The 26,360-nt window shown below is 42.9% G+C and overlaps 1 protein-coding gene across 5 annotated transcripts in view; it reads right to left on the bottom strand.

Annotated features, from left to right (window-relative positions):
* The window catches only part of RHOH (ras homolog family member H), a 46,459-nt gene extending 20,927 nt beyond the window's left edge, over positions 1-25,532 (bottom strand). The window contains exons 1-3 of one of the 5 annotated variants that reach the window (XM_053672304.1): positions 25,260-25,532; positions 19,200-19,366; positions 15,873-15,958 (exon numbers count right to left, since the gene is read on the bottom strand). The gene's annotated coding sequence lies outside the window, so the exon portion shown is untranslated. Of the gene's footprint in view, positions 1-15,872; positions 15,959-19,199; positions 19,556-19,894; positions 19,989-20,042; positions 20,119-25,259 lie in introns of those variants that run through there. The other 4 variants (XM_053672305.1, XM_037138042.2, XM_053672303.1 and 1 more) reach the window with 4 other exon arrangements.
* Between the last annotated feature and the right edge of the window lie 828 nt (positions 25,533-26,360).

The following is a 26,360-nucleotide window of genomic DNA, read 5'->3' on the forward strand; positions in this document are numbered from 1 at the left end:
CCTTATCTTAGAACATATTCAGCAATGTACGGAAAAGTACCTGACAACAAAGTTACATGAAAAAACCAGGTTCAAAACAGTATGTGCGATATGATCTTGATTTTCTATAAAAGTAGAGTAAGGAGAAAGGAACTATATCGACATGTTAAACATGTTTTTATCAGTGCAATTAAATATTTTTCTCTTTCTTTGTGCTTATGTATATTTTCCAAGTTTCCTTTATAGACATATGCTGCTTTTATAACAAAAAAAGTTATAAATAACTCATGATTATTTGTGAGAGGAAATATAAGTATGTCCTGCAGTTCCTTCCTGGGCAAAAATCACATTTGCTATTATCACCAAAAGTCACTTTCAAGAAAGTGTGGCACAGGAGACCAGGCCCCTGGGCCAGGCTCCACTCGTGACTAAGACGTGACCTTGAACAATTCCAGGACCTCCCTCCTGCCACAGTCACCTCCTGTCAGCAGAACAAGCAGGCCTCTGGGAATCTGTAAGTCCCTCTCTTATTCAATCTGATGCTCCTCACAGCAGGGCTCTTTCAGACACCACTCAAGTAAAAAAAAAAAAAAAATTTTAAGAAGAAAACTGGAATATTCCAGTGGTTAGGATTGTGCTGAGACCATCCAGCTCAGCATGCTAGAAAGATTCCTGGGGCAACTGAGACCCTGAGATACGAGGCTTCCCATGTCATAAAGGTGGGTGCCACTATCTGGAGCTGTGGGAATGTCTTTCCTCTTGTCACGGAGCCCCAAAGTGGTCAAGAACATGTGAAGCTTCACTGGCTCACTTCCTCCCTACGGTCTTGTGAGTGAGATTGGAATACAGGAAGTCCAGTAGCCACGATTCTCTCTCCACTGCAGTGCCTGGGGAACCACTGCAAAAGCGTGCTTCTCCGCCTTGCTTGTTTCCTTCTGCCATGGATGACCGGCCCTCTTCTTTCTGAGTGACACCACTCCATATAAATCCAGCTTCTTGGGAAATGCCTCTCTAGTCATCTTCATGTACAAGGCTACCCTAGTCCTGCCTTAGTGGTACAAGCCCACAGGAAATTACTTTCAAGATACAATAATAAGACTCCAAAAAGAACGACCCAGGACATCAGCAATAGCCAACCTTAAATCCATACTCCCAAAGTGAACTGAAATGCACCAGAAAATAACCCACTCCATCTGCCTCTAACTACCTGGGTCCACATTGTGCCCATGTCTTCTAACACTCCCACAGGCCATGCTGACACCCATCAGAAAGCTTCCATCCGCTTTGTCATCACTGAAGTGCTTACCTGGTAAGATTAAATTTGAAAACCTCCCAGTGAACTCTTCAATGTTCTATTTCCCGTGAGGCTTTACTAGCCTGGCCCAAGGGGTGTGTGTGTGTGTGTGTGTGTGTGTGTGTGTGTGTGTGTGTGTGATCAGGGACTAGAAAAGTGAGACCCACACTTGCTATTTTCTAAAATGAGATCCCAGAAAACTTCCCTGTCATAGAGTCAACTATCAGTGGGTGAACGATGCCCCTCCTTTTTGCACCTCTGGACACAGAGTGAGATAAAGGGCTTCCTTGCTCTATCACATGAACATCTGTTATCTCGTCTCCTTCCGGCAGTGATGGTCCCCTGGCTGACTTACAGTGTCTTCTCAAGGATGAGTCATCATCACTGCTACTTGTGCACAGAACTCGATGTTCAGGCCTCCGCATTTCAGTGGAAGAACTGTAGGTCAAAATCTTCTCATCGGACCCCCACAGCACAATTCTTGATCTGGGATAACCAAGAGGCCCGGCTCGGGGCAACCCTGCCTGCAGGAGGATGGCCAAGGAGGCAGCTCCCCAGTCCATCAGCAGCAGCTACCATCCTGACTGCTAAGGGTCCCTGCCAGAAGGTCTGGCCCTTAGCCTTCCCAGCCAGCCGGCACAGCAAGCAGCCAGCCTGTCCCCTTACTAGAAGGTGCCCGCCTACATGGGGTGGCATCAGGGGGTGATGGGAAGTCCCTTCTCTGCTGATCATCTCTCCCACCATCAGAACAACCCTTTCTCTTAGAGGCTTGGGGCTTTGCCGAAATGCGAATGTCCCTGGAAGGCCAAGCCCTTTTTACCGGTTCCACTTTATATGGATGTGCTTCCAGTCACACTCTTTCCTTGAAGCCAGTTTTGATTGGAAGGGGAGGACATTGCACCAAAAGCAAAAACTGTGTACAGAGGGAGGTGAGACATTGGAAGATACATTCTACTGGGCATTAATCCCATTCTCTGGGCTGTTTGCATCTAAGTCTGGGCCCCTGCTAAAGCAGAAAGCAGTGGTGGCCTGCCAGTTTCCTATATTGTCTGTGGATTGATGGTCTAACTTCTCAATAACATCATTCATGTGCTCATTCATTCCTTCAATATGTACTGGCCACTCTATGCGTCTGGCCCAGGGGACAAAGTAAGCTGAGGAATGCTAATCCCTCCCAAAGTCAAATGTCCTTGAATAGGATCACCTGTGTTTATAATGCTGCTCATGACTGAGGTGTTAAGGAAGCATTCAGTGTTTATTCACTCCCTTTGGTACCCGCCCCATAGTGCTGTGAAGTGCCATTAGCCCTGGGAAGTATCATTATTCACAACTCAAGATAAAGCCAGGGGGTGAAGCTGCTGATCCCCAAATCATCATCAAAATCGCCCTGAGAGGCTGTTTCAGATGTGTTCCCGGGCCCCCCACGGGGCCATTCTCACTCAGTGGGTCTGGGAAGAACCCAAGGAACTATTTTTAAAGCGCGGAGATGACTCAGACACACAGTCAGACTGGAGAGACACTGGGAGATGGCCAAGCTCAGCTTTCTCAGCAGCTTTTCACTTGAGTTTCACAATTTGGGAAGTAAGGGCTATTATATTATTATTCTCTTTTTACATGTGAAGCAGCTTCCACACCAAAAAAAAAATCAGCTCAAAAAATGAAACAAAAAAATATCTCTCCTTCTCTACTTCCTTTTTCATCTAGTATAAACAAAGCAATAGAATTTCCATAATTGATAAGCTCATAAACAATAATTTATGACAGCGCTGTTTTGGAAACCTCTTTTGGTCTTTGTAACACCGGAGTAAGAGCCATCAAACAGCTTGCTTTGAACCTAATAAAACTTCCCCATGGCACCAACCAATGTCTTTCTTCATCACTTCATTTTTGCCACTAAACATAACATTAAAGATACTTTAAGGGACATGACAACCACATAATAAATGGACTCTGGATACCAAGTTCAATGGAAACAATCAGGGAAATACGATCATGCATCGGGCATTTGAAGGTTCCTAAGGATTTCTGCCCGTTTTGTTGGGTGGGATGATGGCAGCATGGCAGTATAAGAAATAGTCTCGATGTCAGAGATGCGTAGGGTATGTGTGTGAAGGGGCCTGATACCCGAGATGTACGTTAAACCACTTCAGCAGAAGAAGGCAAATACATGAAACACATATAGCCATATCTTGACAACTGCCAAATTTGGGTGATGGGCCTATGGCTAAGTTTAGATGTCTTCATGATTTTTATTATAAAACAACTTTTCAAAAAATCAACCTCACTTACCCAAAGTGCCATTTTCCCTTTGTAAAGGCAAGTTCTCAGTGCTTATAAAAACAGATTGCCAGTAAGCATAATCACGTACCAGATGTCCCCTGTACCACTGCTTTTTCTAATCTTCTTCAAAAAGGTATGGTTTTTTCTTTAATTAATGGCCATAGAAAATATTTATAGTAAAAAAACTGTTTACCTGAATTTAACATCTAACTGGTGTTCTGTTTTTCTGTTGTTGTTTTTTGTTTTGCTTTTTTTTTTTTTTTTTGCTAGATCTGGCAACTCTAGACACAGAAAGAAAAAAAAAGCCCTAATGAAGAGTCAGGGTAACTGGGTTTGATTTCATCTCTGCCACTGGCCTTGGAACCAGGAGCAAGCTACTCACCTTTTCTGGGTATGCCTTTCTTCATTCATAAAACTACAGGGTTTCATTCCAGCTCAAAATGCTATGAAATACGGATACTACTCTTATTCCAGCCCTGTGCATAGAAATGCCTTTTAAACAAGTATATCTAAGTGACCGCTTCTCTTCAAGCTAATGTTAAGTGGGAAATTCAGTAAAGCAAAGGCATATGGGTAGGATGAGCCACCCAGGGCACCACTCGCTGAGTGCCTCCCCCCCCCCCCCCGTTACCAGATCCTGAGGCATCGTATCCTCACAACCCCACACGGTAGAGAATACTTTTCCCATGCTGCAGATGTGACGACTGAGGCCCAGAGGAATTAAATGACCTGTTCCTGGTTAACTTCAGAGCCCTGAGCTTTACATGCAGAGAGGATCAGGCATTGGAAGGCAGAAAACTGGTGGACAGCTTCTTGCTCTTGTCAGCCCTTTCAATCTTTCTCTTGCGAGTGAAGTCCCCTCATGTTGGGTATATTTGTGTTAAAATACAAATACAGGGGATTTTAGAACTGCAACAAAAACCAAATTTCCAACTACTTATTGGTTCCCATTTCATCTATTGGTATTTATCTATTTACTTAATAAACCAGCTTTTTTTCATTGCTTCCTAGATACACAGCACTTACACTGGCCATTGTAAGAGATTCCCTGCTCTCCAGGAGTTTAGCCTATTTTGGAGACAAGATACAGATGCTTGAGTCAGACAACTAACAAGTAGAGACACTGGGTGCACCTAGTTACTTAACTAGATACAGCAAAGAATGGAAACTAGCCAAAAACAATAGAAAGAGAATGGAGGCAGGCATGGGCTGGGGGCCCTGCACATAACTTGTGGAGGACCAAGGACTTAATCTGGGCTGTGAACAGAGGGAGTTGAAAAGGTTGGAGAGGAAGGAAAAGGTCTTCTTGAGGAGTGGAACTACCTAAGAATTCCCAGAGGAAGTGACTTCGAACAGTCTTGTGGAGAAAGGAGTGTGAAGGGTAACGAGAGAGGGAACTGAATACTCAAATGCCAGAAGACTGAGACCCCAGATGTGTTTAGGGCCCAGGTCGATCCGTGTGCCTGGACCCCAGGCTGGGTAGCTGAGGAGTGGTAGGAGATGAGAAGGCGGACCTGGTGTCTTCACGGAATCGGAAACTGCCGAAGGCTTTGGTGTGGGGTAACATGCTCAAGCTGGTATTTGAGGATGATTGGTCTAGCCGTAAAATGCATGTTAGGTACAATATTGTCTGTTCCTTTCAATGTAGTCTGCTCCATAAAACATATGTTAGGTACGATATAGTCTGTGTATATGTATGTACATGTGTACATATGCATAAATGTATGCATATATATATATTTGGTACATATGTATACATATATACATATGTATTTTATAGATTGAATGGAACAGACTACATTGTACCTAACATATGTTTTATAGCTAGACCAATACCCTCAAATGCCAATTTGAATATATTACTCAAACGCTGTATACTCAAGTGCCGTGTGTGTGTGTGTGTGTGTGTGTGTGTGTGTGTGTGTTCGTATAGAGAGAGAGAGAATGAGCGCCCGCCCAGTGTCCTAATGCACAAGGATGAATAGGACACAGAACCTACTCTTAAGAAGTTAACAGTCCAATGAGAAAAGACCAATGTTACAGGACAGTATGAACTGTTCATTAATTTAACTTATGACATTATCTGTAGTGGGCATTGTTATTATCCATTGATATTCTACTCAATATCCGTGCCTCTCTTTGTCATCAGTAACAGAATCCAATTTTGTTTGTAAGACATAGTTCAAAACCTCAGAAAAAGGATCATGCTTGGACTAGATCACTATTTCTCAACATTTTTGTTTTCATTATCACACCCCCAAGCCCACTTTTAGACAGTTTTTTCCTAATCACTCCACCCATGAAATTTTAATACCATAGATACCAGGAGTATCTATAACAGACTATATATGTCTATTTATGCATTGCATGTGTATCTGTGCTTTATACATAAACAGTCAGAGTTTCTTCTGCCCTCCCACCCCCAGCAAATGCTATTCTCCTTCTCAGGAATGATAGCAGCACCACCCCACGCTCACCCACCACCCACCTGTACCCCATCCCTACCATATTCCTCACCCCCCCTCCTGTTTAATAATGCACAGTCTAAGGCAATTATAACAATTCTATTTCCTGTCTCCCCAACTTCCTTGGAGCTGGGGGGGCAGCACCATATAACTCAGTTCTAGCAATGACACAGGAGCTGGTAACTGTTTCGGAGGTCTCTGGGAAAACCTTGTTTTCCTAGAAAAAGCTACAGCCACTGATGTTGACTGATGCGATGTCCCTGCAGAACCATAGCTGTCTAACATGCCCGAGAGGTACTGGGGGACCAACGCGAGGGAAAAGTGCGACCGGGAATATCGCACCAACCAAACCTGAGATTTCGGTCGTGTGTAAAAGGAAAACTTTCTCCTTCACTAGATTAACCAGCTTTTTAAATAATTTTAAAGTATTCCAAGCCCTGGCTGGTGTAGCTCAGTGGATTGAGCACGGGCCTGCGAACCAAAAGATCATGGTTGGATTCCCCATCAGGACACATGCCTGGGTTGCAGGCCAGTTTCCAGCAGGGGATGCAACCATTCATTGATATTTCTCTCCTTTTCTCCTTCCCTTCCCTTCCCTTCCCCTCTAAAGACAAATAAATAAAATTTTTAAAAAATTAAAGTATTCCAACTAATATTTGGCATTTAAAACTAATAAACTTATAGATATTTGGTATTACTGTGTAGAAAAATGGCCATGAAAGGCTAAAAGATATTTTCTACTTTATGCCAAAATGAATACATTTATGATTTGCATAGTAAATATGTCTTTTAAACTATTTGAAAGCTGATTATTTCTAAATTGAATAGTTAAGATGCATAAGGAACATGAGCTTCTTAAAGGATCCCTCTGGGAATCTTTTCACGTGTTGAAAGTTTTTAAGTAATCATGTATATTCATCCCTTATTTTATATTTTACTTAAATTCTGATACCAGCTAAAGCTAATTCTCTCCTATTTTAAACATGTAAACCACTCACATACTATTTAATAACTCTAATAACTTAGGAAACATATCTCATTGGAAGTGATTCTCTATGGCTTACCCAGGTTCAAGATAAAGGTCTAAAGCTAAAGATCCTCCAAATCTTAAAAGACAAAATTTAATTATCAGCTTAGGGCTTTCAAAGCATTAGCTTTCCTTCAAACTGACAATCCTCACAGCAAAATCATTTTACTAATTTCATTACTAACCTCATACCATAAAATGACTTTCTTTTAAGAAAAGTTTTGGCCTTTTTTATTATAAAAATAATATATGCTACTTAGAGAAAAATACAGGAAAAAATTAAAATCATTTAAAAATATGTAATCTTATATTCTAGATGATAGCTTTCAACATTGGCTTATCTATCTTCATATTCTAAATTCATGTATAAAATATACATGTCTCTTTAAACAAAAATCTAGAATTGTATACTCTGATTTTTTTACTTATAATTAAATGTCTTTTAAAATATGCTAATGAATATTTAATAAACTGACATATAATCTACTTAATTATACCTTTCTATTAGATATTTTAGGTGGTTTTTAGGTTTCTCTCTTCTAAAAGAAAGCTACTGTTGTTGAAAAGCTTTGCTTCTATAATAAAACACCTCTTATTGTTTTCTTAGGAATAATTCTCATTCCTTTACAGGTGGGGTACAAAACAAAAGCAACAAATGAACAAACAAAACTAACTAAGTCATAGATACAGATGACAGAGTGGAGGCCACAGGGAAAAGGGGGTGAGAGGAGGGTAAAGAGAGTGAAGGGACTGGAGGTGACGTCGTGACAAAGGAGCCTGGGCTCGGGGTGTGAGCACATAATGACGTACACAGATGTTGCACTATAAAGTGTACACCTGAAGTGTATATAATGTTACTAACCAATGCCACCCCAGTGAATTTAATCTTAAAAACTGCCTGTGATATCAACTTCAAAACATACACAAAAAGTAGAGATAATGCATTTATAAAACCCATTGTTTGTCATCCAGTTTCAACAGTTATCAACTCAAGTCTAGTCTTGTTCTATCTCTGCTCGGTTCCCCCATCTTACTTCTTCCCAGCTCCTGACTGAGCTGAAGAAAGCCCCACACAGTGTATCACTTAGGTCAACATTATAACGTGTGTCACTGAAAGACAGACTCTCCTTTTCCGACATAGCCTCAGAACACTATCGTTTATCAAATAAAATAGAGACTATTTTACCTTTAATCTTTTCCTTACTCTATGATTTTATAAAAGTTCACTGATTTTATTCTAGAATTTTTGTACACAGCCTTTGAAGAAAGTTTTGAAAATACAAATGAAGAGAAATACAGTTCAATCTTATAACTCATTCCTATCACACTCAATATTGCAGCATGAAATACATTCTGAAAATATTTTAAATTTTATTTTTATAAAATTAAATCATATAATTTTATAACTTGATACTTTATTATAAAAGTCATTTCATGTCAAAAAATATTGACTGACATTACTTTCTAAAGGTGTATAGCCCTGGCTGGTGTAGCTCAGTGGCTTGAGCACGGGCCTGCGAAGCAAACAATAGCAGTTCGATTCCCAGTCAGGGCACATGCCTGGGTTGCAGGCCAGTTCCCAGCAGGAGACACACGAGAGGCAACCATACATTGATATCTCTCTCCCTCTCTCCTTCCCTTCCTCCCTAAAAATAAATGAATAAAATCTTTAAAAAAAAAAAAAAGGGGGGGGCTCATAGGCACCTTTTTTTTCCAGCTAGCTGGAAAAGAAAAAAAAGAAAGTAAGCTGAAGTCTTTCTAAGGCTTAGCATTTAAATAAATAAATAAATAATAAAGGTGTATAATATATAATAATTTATTTTACTCAATACCTTAATGCTAGATATTTAGATCGAGTGAACTCTTTTCCCAATGTAGTAATTAACTAAATAAATATTGAACCCCTGTTGTACGCCAGACACTGCACTTGGCACTGAAGAGACAAAAGTGAAACACACACGCACGCGGAATAATTCTTAGAAGCAGTCAAAGACTATGAACATTTTAAGGTTATTCATTTGTCCCACCCAAGTACTTGCAATTTTTCTGAAAAAGACCTTCCTAAAGCCATCCAAAAATAATTTAAAATAATAATTTAGAACAGAGAATATTAAGTGGCGAGAACAAGGGATCATTCAACTCTTTTTCTGACTGGCTGGTGATACTCTATAAATTGTACTTTGGCTAATATTTTATACAAAAGGAAAACACTTGAAAATCATTTTAAAGATCCCAATAAGACTCTGAAAGAACGTGAAGGTAACTGAATTTGTTTTGTTATTTATCCTGTATTTTACCTTAGTAATTAGTTTGTTAGAGATCTGGTGTTTAAGAATTGTTAAGCACTCTCAAAATTGGCAAAGAAGTGAAATTAATTATAATTAGTACCTAAAATAATGAGCTACATACCTGTTGAGAAATAAAACCAGTCATGGCCAAGTATAGAAACTAAGAAGCACTAACATGTAAATCCCAAATAGCATGAGTGAGTGCAGGAAACTTTCCAAAGTCTGATCATTTCAGCCTTTTAAAGAAAGGACCAGTAAATGGGAGGGAGCTTTAAGATACTATAACTTCATAAGATTAGTTGGTCACAGATCAAAAAAAAAAGTGAGTGTGAACTTAGGCTGAAAAGGCTGGTGATTTTTCTTTCATGAGTACCATTGCACAATCTAGTTTTTAAACTGAAAACCGCAGGAGTTGGGCCACTATTGGCAGAGAAACTTTTCTTTTTCCTTCCCTGTGTGCATGCCGGGTCTTCCCTGCATGGCCTGTCGAATGGGTTGCTTTGGGGGAAATCCAAAACTATCGGTTGGGGTTTTGGACTTTCGATTTAAGTTTTACATAGAATTGCTCTGCTGCAATTTTAAAAAAAATCCATGTTTTCATGGCTCTAGAATTTAATAGAGACATTGCCTCAAGCTACATTTTGAAATTGCTTTTCCTGAGACAGAAGATGAAAAAAAGGGAAGATAGCTTTGGGACTCAAAGAGACACCATTGTTGCCCTTTAAAAAAAAAAAACCGAATAAACTCTATTTATTACTCTTTATTTTTACTTTTAAAAAATTGTTGTTGTTCAAGTACAGTTGTCTCCACTTCCCCCCACCCCTCCAATCAAGTGATCCTTTTAAGTATCAGCTGAATTTCTACTCCATTAGGAAGCAATGTTTAAGCTTCTACAGATTCGCACATTCGGGAGAGCCAGCACTAAGATGATAGCATTTTTAATACGTAAAAACTTAACTACTTATGAATAAAACGTGTACTTAATTTAAAAGCCACATGGCACATTTGCTGCAATGTACATGTATTACTGTTACATTTTTAAACTCAAGATTATTACAGGTATTTATCTGCTCTTACCAGGGACTCTGTGTATAGGAATATAGTGACACTGTTATTTCAGCAGATGTAGGAAGTTGCGGCACTGGCAATATGTAAGTGCTCTTTACCTTTTCCCCTCCCATTTCCTGTACATATGTCCAACACTCCCTCCCAGTCCCTCATCGCAACCAGAGGAAGAAAGAGAGAAAGACTATTAATATAAATTTCAGCAGGTTACTATCCAAAGGTATTGGAGCTTGAGGAAAATCAGGTTTCGTACAAAAGAACATATACACCAAACAGGATTTCTCGACCTTTTAAGGGCTTTTACAATTGATGGCAGTAGTTTTACGTTACCTAAATTCGAGTCAAAATATGAGGCTTTCCTTTCACTTGTTAGAATAATCACAGGCATTCTTACACTTCTCAGGCATGGTTGAGATCATTTTTAGCTCATGTTGGATGAAGGACAGGCAGAATTTTCTTGTGGCAACTGGGAAAAAGGCTCTTGAGGAGCTGTGTGTGTTTAGAAGTAGGAAACACCAGTGGGGAAAGAGAAGGAAAAGTAGGGGTCCTGCCCAAAAGGAAGGAAATGCATCAAGAGAGAGAAACATACCAGTCCGCCTCCTGTATCAGTAACTACGTTACTCTGTGTAGTGACAAAGCAAGAGAAGCTGTCTCCAGGAGACAAGAGGGGTAGAGAGTTCGCTGCTGGTTTGGTGTACATGGAACATTTCTGTTTCTTGGACTGTAACTGAGGATACTATGACACAGTATTATTGCTCAAATGCATTGAAAACTACATTGAATACATTGAATTGAAATTTGCAGGAAACCTAGTCATGGATGTACAATCATTAAAATGATTGTAGAAGCTGAGGTGCTCTCATTACTTGAGTATATTTGTTATAGATTTTCCTTTGGCCTCAAAGGTTTATAATTCTTACATTATGCCAGACCAAGAGAGGCCCGAATCATATTTCACAATTTACTTAGCCAGTTGCACATACTTTTTCTCCGAAGGGCTGCAGATGTGGCATCTCCTCTATCTCCCCACTCTACGACCACGACAGGGTCACAAGTCTTATCAGTGTCGGCAGAGTTGGCTAGTTTAGACAGACGGGGTCAGGGTAAATCATGCCTTGCCTGAGCCCCTATCACAGTCCGAGTGGACAGGAGATTAGCCAGGCATGAGCTTTCATCCCAAAACACCCAGTGGCCCAAACTGCAAGTCAGGTACCCACTAACGGAAGATGGCTAACTGGGCTTCCATGGTCTAAAGGCTACACAGGAAAAGGACTATCTTCAAGGTCAATCAGGGCCCAAACAGATGCTCAACTTCAGTTAGGAAAGCCTACATTTTACACTCAGAAGCAAGCACGTTACACGCTGTCTAAACCCTTTCACCTCCAAAAGCAGCCTGGCTGGAACCCCAGCACACGCTGAGGGGTGGCAGGCGGCCCCACACGACTCGCTACGCTCTGCAGCTGGCCAGACCGGCATCTCCAACCTGCCTGCGTGTCTTGTGCTATCCAGGTACCACATGGCCGTGAATAAGACATGAAAGAAGAATCTTGGGAGATGGCTTTCCCAAGTAGGAACTGACCCTGGCTTAACACAAGAGAGTTCAGAATTAAGGACCTAAAACGGCCATGTGTTCTCTGAAAAGAAGCAACTGTAGCCCCCACGTTTGCTTGACTTAAGGATCCTGTGCTGTGAAATGACACACACATCAGCCATCTTGTTCCCATTTCAGTCATCAGCTGAGGAGTCAGCACTTCTCTTAAGCAGCTAAATCCAATACCAGCAGTAACCAGAACTTTCTCAACGTCAGCAAGGCCACCTCGACTGCACTGACTGCCTCTGGGCGGGAGTCACTCAACTGAGGCCTCTACGGGGAACCCATAGGTGGACCTCAGAGGACCCCTAAACCCCTCAAAACTCTAAATGTGCATTTCCTGTGTGGGTGCTTTTTCTCAAGGAGAAGGTCTTCGGTTCTCATCAGAGTCTCCAAGGAACGTGTGACCGAAAACCGATTAGGAAATACTTCTCTGAGTGCATGTCAATCAGTCCATGAAAAACTGTGTGTGAAGTGGGGTCAGGACAGTCAGCGGGTGCTTGTGGAAGGTGTCACACCCTGTCCCTCCACCAGACCCTGAGCTGCACCTATGGTGTCTCTCGGGAGACAAGTGACACTGATAATAGGGAGCATGCAAACTGTTTAAGGTAAGATAATCATCTGCAATGTAAAGCTGGAACAATTCAAGATGCTAAAGGCTGTTTGAGAGCTTCTGGTTATCACTGAAGTTCTCCCAAAGCCGGGTGAAGTCGGGACCTCCGCCCATGGCTTCTGTGGCGGCTGTGTCGTTGCTCTCGTCAGTGTTTGTTTCGTGCTGTGCTGTTGTCATGGCATGTGTCTCACCACGAAAGGTATACATATTAAGTATATTTCATCAACAATTGGACTTTGTTTCCTTCCTTCCCAAAACAGTTTCTGGACAAAGCCCTGCGTATTCTACTGAGTCCATTCCTGATCGCCACCTCCCAGTGGTTCGTAACAGACTGTGTGTGGGTTCTAGACTTCCTATGACCATTTCTCTTGGTGCTACCAGCTTGTCATTCCCCCGTTCACAACCTCCTTCACTTGGTCCAAAGGCCTGTACAACTGTGCAAGGGCATTTCGTGGTACAAATGATGCTCCTTTAAGGAGTATAAGTATAGCATCCTGTGTTTAGTTTGTTTCTACAGATTTAATCAATAACCTGTCCCTTCTGGACTCACACTCCTTTTACATCATAAACGCTCAGACCCTAAGCTTCAAGGTTACAGCCTCATCCTCAGCACACACACACACACACACACACACACACACACACACACACACATGTCCTGGGCCAAACCAACCCATTACCTCCAATGCTTCCGAAAGTGTGACCGGCAGACCATTCATAACAGAATCTTTATGGGGTGGGAGGACTTGTTAAAAATGTATATTCCTGCCAACCCACAGGCCAATAGGATCAGAATCCATGGAGTTGGAATGTAGTGAGCTACATTTGTTAACATATCCCCCATCCATCCAGATAATTCTTAAATACACTAAAATTTGAGAACCTTGATTAAAGGAAGCATTTCCTCTCTGGTTTGAGCCCTTTTCTTTTCAGGGATCTCAGTGAAACTACTTACGCATCCATCTCGCTCATCTCTGAGATCAGCATCTCCCTGTCACTTCCTAAGAAATGTTCTCTCTCTCGCCTTTGCCAGTAGCTCTCCTATAGGCTATTTCTCAGCCTCTGCAGCCACCTTGGCAAGTCCTCAGTACCCAACCACTCACTTCTTCCCTCGTTCTGCGCTGCCCTGAAGAAACTCCCTTAGAGTCTATCACGCCAGACTGCCTGGACCCAGACTCCCCTCACGATGCCCTGCCCAGCGATTCACAGGACATGTTTGCTTGTGAAAGGCAGGCTCCCATCTGGCCCACAAAATGCCTCCTAGCTTTCCTCTTAAATATTAAAACTATTTAAGATCACTTATATACAGGCTTTCTCTACATTTTTAATTTTTTAAAGATTTTATTTATTTATTTTTAGAGAGAGACCAAGACAGGGAGAATATGAAGGAGAGAAACATCAATGTTTGGTTGCCTCTCATGCACCCCCTACTGGGGACCTGGCCCACAACCCAGGCATGTGCACTGACTGGGAATCGAACTGGTGACCCTTTGGTTTACAGGCTTGCACTCAGTTCACTGAGCCACACCAGACAGGGCTCTACATTTTTTAAAGCACACACACCACTGCTATAATAAATGAAGTGAAAACAAAATTCTACTATTTTATCATCCTAAAATGGTACATTAATACACCATATCCTCCTGTTTAATCCTGACTCATAATGAAACCTAAATGTAAATGAAATTTTTAACTGTGATTTTCTAATTTAACACCATATCAAATATATTTTTATAACTACCATAAGTATGACCTTCCATCACTACAAAATATTCTGTGAAATGAATGCTGCCAGAATCGCTATTGCTTATTTAGGTTATTCTCAGATTTTGCTGCTATAAATGATAGTCATTGAATGTGTTTACACACATTATTTTCTCCTTCTTTGAATTATTCATTTAGAGAAAATTCCCAGATAGAATTAATAGATCAACGTGTATGAGTATTTTAATGGCTCTTGACACATATTGCCAAGTTGCCATATTTGTATTTTACACAGTTCCCTGCTGATCATGTTTAATAGGCTCTCCTCCAAAATAAAAAGTTCGAAATGCCTTATTTATAGTGTTTGCCAATTTATCTGGTGTAGACACTCCTTCTGTGACCAGTTTCAAGCTACCAACATGAAATCACTGAATGCAGGCTGGAAAGAGAGGCTCAATAGCACACCATGAAAGAATGTTTCTATCCTACAAGTAAAATGGAGTAAATAACATCAAGAGCAGAGATAATAGTGAAATGTAGTAAGTAATTAGAAACTAATGAGTTCTGAGTATTTATTACCTTTAGTTTTAATGAAACTTAGTTATCTGAGTTACATAATTTAATTGTCATGGAGAATGTGTTTAACAACCAGCTTGCAAATTTTCTGGAAATATTATAATCAGCTCTTGCAACCAAGTACAGGCAGGCTCCTGCACATCCCCACAAACACCTCACTTGATATTTCGCAAAAGCACGTCTTTTTAATTTTTTTTAAGCCACTGAAAACTCACCTTATTCTCATCTCTGTCACAAACAACAGGCATGCTTTCAGGGTAGCAGACTATGCAAATACATAATGAATAAAATATAGTGTAAATAAAAGATAAAGTGTAACTTGGTCAATCAGCTCTGCCCACAATCCCCCTACGCTCCTCGTGCATTCATCTCACTAGCGTTTTCCCATGAGGTCACCTAGAAAACCCACTCGGTCATTTATTTACTCGAACAATGGCTGAATGGATGACTACATGCAATTGTCATGGCAAGTGTCATGAGAACCCTATTACATGTTACTTAACCACTGTCTTCCTGGGTGTTCTTTTCTACGAAACAGGGAAGAGGTCACTGCTGACTTCATTTTTGCAAGAAGCTACGTGGAGAGATAACAAGGCTCTAAGAAGCAAATGAGCATTCCGTAATGTTTTGAAATTCTCTCCCCAGAGTAATTCATTGTGTTCTGTTTTACTGGAAAAGAGAAATTGGGCGGGTGATTTGGCACTTTCTCCATTTGAAAGCAAATTCCTTTTTTGGACTCTCCTGGTGTGACAGTGAAGACCTTGCATGTGAAAACCCTTTAGAACTTTTTAGGTGGCATTCCACTCGGGCTAAAACGTAAGTATGGCTGAAAGGACCTCTCCGCATGCTCACACCCCTGACTCAGTCATCCCACTCCCCGGAGCTCTCCTCAGAAATCAATTCAAAACAAAGGAAAGTACTTTTGCGTGGCCATTGAATCTCAGTAGAGGGAAAATCATTCTGTCTCATCTCAGCACTCACTCGACTTACCCTCTCTGTGCTTGGGGCCCCGGGAGGAGAGCTCTGGATTAGTGGCTCCTGATTGCTCATCTGTGGAGCAGCTGCCTCCAAGTCACCTGGGGGGAAAGAGTTTGTTCTTGTTACCACTCGGACTCCTGGACCCCACACCAGGGCTGGGATGTGACACAGGAGAAGTGATGGTTTTTCAAAGCTGCTGCCCAGGTGGTTTTAGGAATGATGATTCTGGGCCAGAGCCAGACAAATCCAATGATCCCGAGCAACTGTCCACATCAGGGGAACAGAATGGCATCATATACAAAGCGTCCAGAAGTTGCTCAGGGCATTCAAGCAGCTCCTCGAGTCAAATGACTAAAGAGCTAGGAGGAGGCCTTGTTTCTGGCAGCCCCCCCACCTCCCTCCGTGCACCCTGTCCATCGCCCACCGCCCCACTGGCTGCCCGCACGCTCCTCTTGGGCGCCCATCCTGACTCGGGTCCATCCCTTTCTGTACACAAAGCCCCAGACTTCCCTCTCTTATGTTATCAGTGGGGCTGAGAAGGCAAACAGTATTACCACTTGACTAAAGTAGTATGCACATATGAATGAGAATCCCCTGCATAATGAACATATAGGCCGTATTTGAATTTTTTAAAGGGAGCTTACTAACCCAAAAGAATCTCTTGTCTGGAGAGTGGCACAGAAAAGCAGGATGCTTCTTAATCTTGGCTTTCCCCCAGACCGTAAGCATCTAGGACCCAAATAAGCACTTTGGGCATTTATTGTGAAAATGGCCCCAACTCTTGAATGAGATGGATTTTTAGCTATGCCTTGCTAGCACTAAAATTAAAATTAAATTAAATAATTTAAGCTGACCAAGGAAGGTCACACTCTCTCTGCCTCTAATTCCAAGCCCTTTTGTAATTCCACCCAAAGCACTATGAGAGATACGTCTGCCACGGACAGCCAAAATAACACAGAAGTCACTCAGAAAGTTGTCTTATAGTCCGAGACTCCGATACAGAAAGGCTCAAAATACCGGTTTCTAATCTCTTCTCTTTTTCATATGCACTATCCCTATAAAACACCCAACTCTGTATCTGCTCCATACCTGGTGCTCAAAAAATATTAATTCCCAGCCTCTGCCTGTCGGCCTCGTTTACTTTACAGATATCTCATCCCAAGGCCAGGAACAAAATCATTTCAGCGTCCCCAGCTAAGGCCTTAATAAGAATCATACCAGCTACATTCATTGAGTTAATTTTATGCCAGGCACGAGGCTAAATGCCTCACATAGTTTTATTTCACTTTATCCAAAAAACAACCCTCTAATATAGGTATTTTCAGTTATTATTACAACTACTTCACAGTTTTCTTTTTAATCTGAGGATTTAAGAAGTTAAGTAACGTGCCCAAGTTTCGCATAGCTCAGAAGGGACAGACCGAGGCTTCAACACAACACAGTCTGGCCCCAAAGTCTGAGCTATTATTCACCATGCTATATTTCTGTTATTATGTGGGCATAGAGATTTCATGGCCAGGAAATAAAGTGCTCTGAATCATTAGGAAAAGAGTGGCAGCTGGTCCAGAACATCTCTTTCAGATCTGCCAAGGAAGTAACACATATTTCATGCAATTTTTGGACTGGGTTTTGTTTTTTTTTTAATCCTCACCTCAGGACATATTTTTGTTGCTTCCAGAGACAGGGGAAGGGAGAGAGAGAAACATTGATGTGAGAGAGAAGCATTGATTGGCTGCGTCGTGTAAGCACCCAGATGGGGGACTTCGCATGCCTGGACTAAAAATCAAACCCACTACCTCTTGGTTAGCAGACGACGCTCCGACCAACTGAGCAGCCAAGTCTGGACCGCCCGTTGAAGGACAGAGATTTTCTTGACATCAGCCAACCCACTTGTCCTCCCAAGAGCAAGGCGACTTTAATTACTAGGTGTTTGAAGAGTCTCCTTAAAACGTGGTAACCAGAAAATTGGAGGTCTTAGAGGTACCCCAAGACACACAACCCTTGCTCTACAAAAACGGGGTACTATAGGGAGACAGTAGAGGACAGTGGGGGGGCCGCAGATGTGGAGATGCATAAAGCAGCTCCGTGGACCAGGAGGCAAGGGTCTCGGGGCTCCCACCGAGCTCCCTGCGTGCTGTAAAAGCTGAGAGACAGACACCCGAGGACAAGAGATCACTGGGAAACTGCCCAGAGGAGTCTGCCCCCCTCGGCAGCCTCTGACGGTTCTCTGTAACCGTCTGCGTGTTCATCTTCCAGGCTTATTTCCTGCCAGTGTGTAAAACGGACTTTCTGCGTTTCTTGGGCCAGTCTCCTCGACTGGACAGTCATCTCCTCTTCAGCCTCACCCTCGTGCCTTTGCCCACACAGTGTGAATTAACCTTCTTCTCCTTCTACTCAAAGCTCCTACCTTTCCAAGGCCCGTGCCTGCCGGACTGTGCTGGCTTCAAATGCCCTTCTCAGAACTCCTGTAACTCCCGCAGCGGTGCCGCCCCATTCCTCCCTCCATTCCCACCTCACGCTGCTTCCTGAATTTACTTCTTACACGACTACAAAATAATAAGGTCCTTCAAATATAAAGAATTTAGAAATTCTTTGTGTTTATCTTACATCCTTCACAGCACCAGCTTAGAATGTATAATTGATCATCGGACTCTTGTTGTTAACTTTAATGTCAGTTTTTATAAAGTACCTAACACCATTGATTTCGCAAATTTTATTTACTTACCGCCTGGCCCCTCACAGCAATATGTGAAACAGAAAAGCGAGACATTCCACATCCAAATCTACATCATTTAGATTTTGGTTCTTTCTTTTCTGAATTAGAAAATTTTAAAACTCCTATTTGCAAAACTTTGGGAATCTTTAGATTTACTTAATCAAACGTAGGGTGATGTTTATACTACCCATTTTAAAAAATGTTGAACCAGAATTGACATACAATATTATATTAGTTTCAGGTGTACAACACAGTGATCAGACATTTATGTAACTTACGAAGTGACCATCCCCAGCGAGCCCATCTGACACCCTACTAAGCCACCCAAACTTGAGCTCACTCATAGTTGATCACAAACCCATCAATTCCCTAGGAGAATATCTGAAAAACCAAAATCTAACTATTATAACATGAATTGTTTCAAAGACTACCTGTGTCTCCTTAGGACCTGGCAGAGGGACAGCTGGACATCAGAGCAGCCCCAGTTCTTCCTATAATGCCATTCCATGCTTTACAACAGGCAAAACAGGACAATTGGTATGTTTCGCTTAAAGTAAAAGCTAAATAAAGTTAGGAAGATTTTTTTATACCAAAGACATATTTTTAAAGAAGCAAAGTCTTACCTGTTGTAGAATGCCAAAGACATCCTCCACACCAAAATGACTGCCTCCGGATGTCAGAGCTGCTCGGCACAGGTAGGTAACAACAAAAGCAGCCGAGCCCTTTCACCGTGATGGCTTCCTTCTAAGATCCACCTTTCCTTCCTCCTCAACAATGTAAGTGGTTCACGCTGGAAGAACAAAAAATGATAGAGGTAGGCAGGTAAAAACTCCAGCCCAAGACGCCTGGGTGAATGTGCGTGGTGACTGGGGCACCAGGAACCATCCGAATGTGAGAAGAGGTTAGCGAGTTCCTGTGTATAAGTCAGTTTCCTGTAGCCGGCTTCTCCGAAGAAGGGGTTTCATTTGTGTGGGGTTTCGTGGTGTGTGTGTGTGTGTGTGTGTGCACAGGCGGGCGCAAGTGCACACGTGCGTTTCTCTCCATGACAATGTGAAAATTCCCCAGATAAGAGGCAGACTAAAACCTTGGCTGTGTAGCTGGGTTTGCGTTTAATATATCAGTGCTCCTGGGCCATTTCTTCTCCCCTGTCTCTCCATTTCCCACCAGCAAATCACCCGCATAAAACAGGAAAGAAAGAGTGAGAAACCAAGAAGATTTCTTAAAGATGTGAAATAAAGCAGAAAAAAAGAAGAAAAAGTCCACTCCACCGACTGGTCTTGGTTAACTGAAGCTTAGGAAAAGGCGCCTTAGAACTTACAAGTCAGCCTAATGAACACACTATGGGGGGAAACCAGGAGGTGGGTGGTTTGCTTTGCTTCCCTTGATTAATAACTACCAAATAATAATTGAGCAACAAAACAGACTCCGCCACAGCAAGAGCTCAAGCAGCCCTGCCAGGCACTCACCCGTTTATAGACCAGCACCTGTGCTGTCGGGGACGCGACTGCCAGTTGTTTTCAGACTCAGAGTTTCGTTATCTGCCTTCAAACACAAATTTACTTGTTTGTCCTCCGGTGCAATCCAGGTGTAGAGACACCTGCATTTAGATGACGGCTCAAGTGCCTAACCTGACAAACTTAACTTTCATGCTGTGTTCACAATGCCCCACACCTTCAGTCCCCGAATAATCACAAATGCTGCTGCCCAGGGTGAAATCTTGGTTAAAACACCGACACGCCATGAGGGTCAAGTCAACAAATGTTTATAGGGCCCCTACTATGTACAAAATCCAGTGCTGGGTGCTGGAGTGGGGTGGGGAGACAAAGATGAAGGAGATGCAGTTTCTCACTCATAATGGTCAAAAGTAAGGGAAGGAGAGAGACACGGACGTAGAGGAGATGCTGTGAGTTAGGATCTATTTAAGCTGTCTCAAAGAATCCTGAGATGCGAGGGTCAGGTAAAAGGAAAGCGTATTAAACCATTTTCCCAGTTAAAATAGCCCCTGAACATTGGCATGTATTCTCTCATAATAGTCCAAGGAGCCTTGGCTGGCTTCCAGGAGGCCCCAAAGGCCATTATTCATGGGCCATCTTCATTGTCGCAGACTCATCTATTATGCACTCGGTACTGTGCACTGAAGAAAAAGACAAAAACCGAGACAGACACATTTCCCGTCCTCACAGTACCTATGTCCAAAAGTGGTGGAGACAAATAAAAATATTCACGTAACTGCAATAATTATACATTGGGGTAATTAGTACAAAGGAATCCGAGAAGACGCTGAGTTAAAGAGCATAACAAGATCTACATTCTAGAGGGGTCAGGAGGGCCTCTTCCAGCAACTGGCAATAAAGCTGAGACCTAAAGCTGTGACTTGAAGACTGGTATAATAATGAAAATTATCTGAGAAGCTTTAAAAATGCTAGTGCCTAACCCTGACCAGTTGGTTGGGCATTGTCCCACAAAACAAAAGGTCACTGGTTCGATTCTGGGGTCAGTCCAGATCAGGCGTGTACGAGAGGCACCTGATCGATGTTTCTCTCTCACAACAATATTCTCTCCCTGTCTTTCTCTCTCCCTTCCTCTCTCTTTGGTTAGTTGGAGCATCATCCCATAACCAAAGTGTTGGATTTCCGGTCAGGACACATTCCTGGGTTGCAGGTTCAATCCCCAGTCTGGGTGCTAACATTCCCTGGCCCAGGCACCTGGGGGAGGCAACCGCTCATCGTTTCTTGCTCATTTCAGTGTTTCTCTCTCTCCTTTCCTCTCTCTCTAAACAGCAGTGAAAAAATGTCCTTGGGCGAGGATTAAAAAATTAAATAATACACATCTAAAAAAATACTTTAAACTAAAATCTTGAGAGAGGGTGGAACTTAGGTACTGATATTTTTAAGTATTTTTTAGTTTAATTTGTCCGGGTTGTGGCATCAATACAAACTCTCCCAATCATTCTAATATGTCACTAACATTCTGATAATGAGAAAGAGAAGCCCAGAGAGAGAAGGAAGGACAGTCCAAATGGAGACAAGAGTATGTACAAAGGCCCTGAGGTAGGAAAGAGCATGGATTGTCCACGAGGGTGAATGAGGATTAATGCATCTGGTGTGCAGCACTGGAAGGAAAAAACAGTGCAAGATGAACATTCTCAGAGATGGACATTCAATTTCTAAGCCCATAAGAGACCTACGTGAGCCCGAGTGTTAATTTGTTAATGTGCAGGAAGCACTCAATCTGCCGGGTGAGATCTTTGAGCCCTCTGATGAGCACACTGTAGTCTTCTAGAAAATTCTCTGTGGAAAGCCCGATCACCACCATGTTATTATCAGGTATGTAGAACACACGGCTGGTGGGTACTTTGTTTACCTCCAGTTTTGGTCAGCAGGAGATTTAGGACAGCTAATAAAAATACATAGACATTGGTAAGATAAAACAATTTTTTTAAAGAAATGAGAAGATGAGGCCAAAAAAATTAAAGACAAAAAAATTAAGCTATAACCAAAGGTGAGGTTGGTGCAGAAGAGGTACACCATGTGGTTCCTGAGCTCTTAAGCAACTGGTTATGCGGCGGCAGACACGGAGTGCCCACTGGACAGAAATGAGTGCAGTGCTCCGGACAGTGAGGTCGAACTGGCTTCCCGGTACTGAGACTGAAGAGACACTGCGTTGTCATAGCGAGGACATCACCACTGATGTGAAACTCCGTCCTTAGACTACACACAGCCAGCGACAACTCTTGTGAGGGGGTTGCTTGTATTTTCCCTCAGTGTAGGCTGGTTTTCTCTCACCAAGGAGTCAAGTTAGAGGAATCTGGGGCGCGTGTAGGGCGGGTTGTGCCTGCAGATTCATACATGTGTTCTATCCCAGGACGTGGCTTCGATGGGCCAATTTAATGCAGAGATGAAGAGTTGACTTCTTATAGGCTTCAGAAAGTTCAGGGTAAGAGTTTTCACATCTGAGCTTCCAAAAGATTGGGGGCGGCAAGGGGTTCAACGTTGATTGTACTTCCAGCAAGAGACCCAGAGGCTTTCCCCAGGCCCCAGTGCCCCTGGGGAGAGCAGAAGCATCGGGCAAGGGCCTCGCCCGCACACGCAGCTCCTCCACCTCCAGCAGGTGTCCTTTGGGAAGCAAAGCGAGAGGCACCACAAGCCTGGCTTCTAAGTCTAGGGCCTCGGGCCTCACACAACGGGACCTGCGTACGCCAGGGCCAGGACAGACAGCGGGTGTCATCGGCAGGCCCAACACCCCCACTCCACCCCAGTGGGGCTGGGAAGGGCACCACCTCGTCTGCTTGCAGGTCTCCCCTTCCTGTCTTAGCTCCCCACCGGCCACCCTTCCTCTTCTGATGGGCTGGCTCCCTCTGTGTGTGGAGTCTTAGCTTTAGATGTTGTCACACAGTCAGGCTTTGTGCCTCTTCCTGCTCCTCACGGTGAGAAACAGTTTATCTTCACCTATGACTTAGTCTCAGAGTGGCCTGGGGGAGGGCTGGGGACAGCTCGCCACCCAGTTTTCTTCCTTTCGTGGAAATCTGTTTGCTTCTCCCTCTCTCCACTCACCCCTCCAGCCGCCCGCCACCCCACTCTTCTAACAGACGGAGTAAGGGTGAAGGGGGGAAGCAAGTGTCTTAAAATACGTGTAGACACTATAGGCTCCCAGACCCACACACACACAAATCCAAACATCTTAGTGTGTCAGTTCTGATGCTACACAGCCCAGCCTTGGGACAGGGGTGGGGAGAATCCCAGGGAATTCAAGTGGCAGGAAGGAAGGAGACTTTCTGAATGGAGTTCCTAGTAGGAAGCAGACCTTGTTAGAAGCCACCTGCCCGGAAGCCTTCCTGGACCGCCACCCTGCCCCGCTGCGAGCAGGGTCAGGTGCCCTCCCTGCAGCTCCCCCACCAGCCCTGCAACAGCCACTTGGGAGGGCCCGCCTTGCTCGCTGGTGCATCGCAGGCACTAAACAGTCATTTAAGAACCATTTTCTGGGCGCGGGTGGTGGCGGGGAGGTGTAGGGTAGTGGGACATCTGTAACAGTGTCAACAATAAAAATAAAAAGCCAAAGAGCCATTTGCTAACCGATACATTGATTCTCTCATCTAGTCTTCACGATAGCCCTCTGTGGCAAACATTTATAAGTATATTTTCCAGCCAAAGAGACCTCAGGTGGTTAAGTGAAACTCTATAGCCTAAGAAAAGCAAAATACATATTGACCAGCAGTCCTGGCTCTGCACCCCACTGTCTCCCAGTGGAGAGAGCCGGGCCGGTGTGGGGAGGGCGAGGCAGCCTGAGCCCCAAGGCCAGGGGTCCATTTCTCTCCCCTGAGTGCCCTCCTCTGAGATTCCCAGGCAAATGCAATCTACTAAAGGTAGAGACATGGTTTCTCAAAGCACCTTTGACATGTCCTCTGAGGTGATAGAAAAACAGCTATTTTTTCTTTAACAGTCCCCTAAGAACAAAGACTTCCTTTACTGAGGATTTTTAAATAAAATGACAACTCTCTGTGAACCCTAAACTCACACATAAATAGTATTCTTGCTCATTGCAAAGATGTTCTGCCCCTTGTACCGGAGAGGACTCAGGGACAATGGTAATCATAATGAATGGCCTTGGAAGCACTGCCATGTCAATCGCTGACTAAATTATTTCTACCCTGGATCAGTAAGATGCTTGCCTTCTTCTTACTATTAGCTTCTTCACGGAAATGATTTAGATTTAGTGGGTAGCTTTTAGTATTTTCACGGACCCTCATTTGTGACTTGTCAACTAATGAAATAAAACATTTCAGTGGGCTCTGAAGATGGAAAATCTGTACCGAAGCCTTGTCTGAAGGCTTTGAGTTTTATACGCAGAGCATGAGTCATACTTGGTTGTTCTCACCCCACTCAGTGATGAACTGTGCTAAACCCAAACATGCATTCCTCATGACAGAGAGTTCATGATTGCAAAATGTTAACTCTTCATGAAAGAAAGCACTTAGCTCTGATATATAATGCATCAGTGTCACGCACATTCTTATAAAATACCCTTTAAGATTCTAAATGTTAAAATATCTTAGGAATGCCACCAGCTAGAAGTCACAGGAATGACTTCCTCCTTAAGCATTTTAATTCATTATGAACAATAGCCTCCAAACCAGATAATATCGTTTCAAACATCATCTAGCTTCCTCTGCCAGCCATAACCATAAAAACATCATTTCCCCCACTGTTATTTTCATCATCTATTTTTCTCTTGAACTGTTTCAACGTAACATAACATACTACTTTTTGTTTCAGTGAATGTTAGGTTCTCGGGATTCTCAACAGCCATTTGGTCTGCCCCGTATAACTATGTTTATCTAGCAAACATTTACATCCTGGTTCACTTTATTACAGAGCTATAACTCATAACAACCCGGGGCCTTGCTGCAGAAGAGGACAGCACCCAAAGTAATCATTCAAGCTGTGCTCTAAAGTTAAGGTACAACTTTTTCTTTTTCTCTTTCAAAGCACAGCTAAGGTAGCCAAATGACCATTCCCCTTGGTAGTTCATGCACTTTTTCAACGTTGCAGACACTAGTCAAAGCACCTCTAGAACCTTTTTACAACACCCTTCAGACACAATTTAATAAGCTACGAAAGGAAACCAGTTCCACTGCATTCTATGCACAACTTACTTTTGACTCAAAATATAATCTGGCCACCCACCTTATTCACTGGACGTAGCTCCCAGGGGCTGCCTCCCAAAATCAAATCCACCAGAAAAAGGTTAAGATTTGCTATCACTGAAGAGATTTAAAAGAACGTGCCTCAGGCTCTGAGAGCAAATCCACAAGAGGAGTTTGAAACATGATGTGAGAGCAGTATCTCTGGGCCAAGTGCATGAACACCCAAGGGACTTCTGCAAAGCACGCTCCATTCACTCTGAAGTAGAAGTTCTGCCTCATTTAAAGAAGAAGCAGGAGAAGGCCGTGCCCACTTCTGCGCACATTCAGGTTTTACCCGTTGCCTTGATAGGGATCTTCGGTTTGGGCTCAAACATCACAGGGTAACTGCAACTCTGCACACCTGCTCGGAGACGGAGGTTGCAAATGCTTCAGTACTAAGGCAAAGCCCAGTGAGTGTTAACTTGTCATCTTTTCAAAATAACAGATCTCCTGCCCAGCTCCAGAGGGAACAGGTTGAACCTTGTACCCAAAGATAATCTGAAAGTTTAGAGAAAGCATAAATTGGGATTCAGACAGAGCAAGATTTAAATCCCAGCTCCACTTACGAGCAAGGATGAGGCTCTGATCTTCCCATCTGGAAAATGGGTATAATAATGTCCATCTCAGAGCGGTTTTATAAAAACTGCTGTATAGTCCTTGGAATATAGTAAGCAATCCACAGTGGCTGCTATTAGCCACCTGTGTTTCAGACTTTTGCCTTCTGGAGTTTTTACCTTCCTCCCTGCCCCCTCTTTGAATAACAACTGTTGAATTTCAGAACCTGAGAAGCTTCGCCAGTGCCCAAATCCTCATTGAGCTAAGTCATACAAGCTTACACATGTGCATAGGATTCTAATGCCAGGTGTTTACTGTCTCAGCAGTTTCAAAGGATCTAGAGGTGTTTAAATCAAGTTGTTAGTGGTACTTTTATTCCTCATGCATAATCTGAACAATCACAGACACTCCAGAAACGTCTTCTGAGGTCATCTGCTCAGCGCACTGCAAACACCTTAGGATGAGAATTTACCCTTTCCCTCTTCATTCAATGAATATTTATTGGACCCTTGCTAGAATATTTTTTGAGCACTATGCTAGGCTCTAG

Source organism: Artibeus jamaicensis, unplaced genomic scaffold, assembly GCF_021234435.1.
Source record: "Artibeus jamaicensis isolate MK-2021 breed Jamaican fruit bat unplaced genomic scaffold, CSHL_Jam_final contig_76, whole genome shotgun sequence".
Taxonomy (NCBI): domain Eukaryota; kingdom Metazoa; phylum Chordata; class Mammalia; order Chiroptera; family Phyllostomidae; genus Artibeus; species Artibeus jamaicensis.